Source organism: Egretta garzetta, unplaced genomic scaffold (genome assembly GCF_000687185.1).
Source record: "Egretta garzetta isolate BGI_Z169 unplaced genomic scaffold, ASM68718v1 scaffold1741, whole genome shotgun sequence".
In the NCBI taxonomy this organism is placed as follows: Eukaryota; Metazoa; Chordata; class Aves; order Pelecaniformes; family Ardeidae; genus Egretta; species Egretta garzetta.
Window position 1 is genome coordinate 15,511 of NW_009258641.1, and position 789 is coordinate 16,299.

Below are 789 nucleotides of genomic sequence, written 5' to 3' on the forward strand. Positions count from 1 at the left end.
GGTGCTTCTGGGGGCATCCCTGCCAGGAACGGCTCCGGCGGTGGGAAACGGTGCTCGCTCCCTCATCCCCGAGCCTGAGCTGGTCCCTCGGCGGCGGGACGAGGCCAAGAGCGCACGACTGGAAGCACCGGGGGGGTTTGGTGCTGTTTCTGAGCGAGGAAAATAGAGAAGAGCCTTGGTGGCGGGCGGGAGAGGCACATGTGTGGCTCTGCCTTCTTCCCTTCCCTTTTCCTCTTTTCCGAAGGACCCAAAGTTCGGCTCCCTGTACCTCTTTGCAGTATTTTAGATCCCGGCCGGCCGCAAGGTGACGGAAGGACCCCGAAGCCCCTCAAAGCTGGCTTTCTCGGGCTGGCCCCCCCGGCCTGCCGCTGCTAAGGTGCCTTTTCTCCCTTTGGTTCCTCGCTTCCTGGGACTTTTTTTTTGAATATTTTCCATCCGGCTGCCGATTCCCACACAAACGCTTCTTGAGGCGAAGCTAAAGCTGGTCGGAAGCAACGCATCCAGGCAGGTTTCTCCGCTCCCTAGATTTGCATCCTCCGGCGCCCGGCTGCGTTCCCTCCCCGCCCGCCTTTCTCCTTTGCAAGGGTTTCTCACAACCCACGGAGCTCTCAGCGGCCGCGGTCGGGTGAGGCGTTTCGGGGCAGCTTTGCAGGGTCTGGCGAAGCCCGCGGTGCGGGTGCTTTGGTGCTGGGGCTTTTTGTTCCGCACAAGCTCTTTACCGAGGGCCGCAGGGAGCCTTGGCGCGGCTGCAGAGGATGCAAGGGCCCCAGCACCGGATCTGCACTAGAG

At 62.2% G+C, this 789-nt stretch overlaps 1 protein-coding gene across 1 annotated transcript in view; it reads left to right on the top strand.

The window, feature by feature from the left end:
• The first annotated feature begins 35 nt into the window (after nt 1-35).
• LOC118453325 (drebrin-like protein B) overlaps nt 36-789 on the top strand; it is a 15,542-nt gene continuing 14,788 nt past the window's right edge. Inside the window, exon 1 of the mRNA XM_035903743.1 lies at nt 36-40. The gene's annotated coding sequence lies outside the window, so the exon portion shown is untranslated. The remainder of the gene's footprint in view (nt 41-789) is intronic.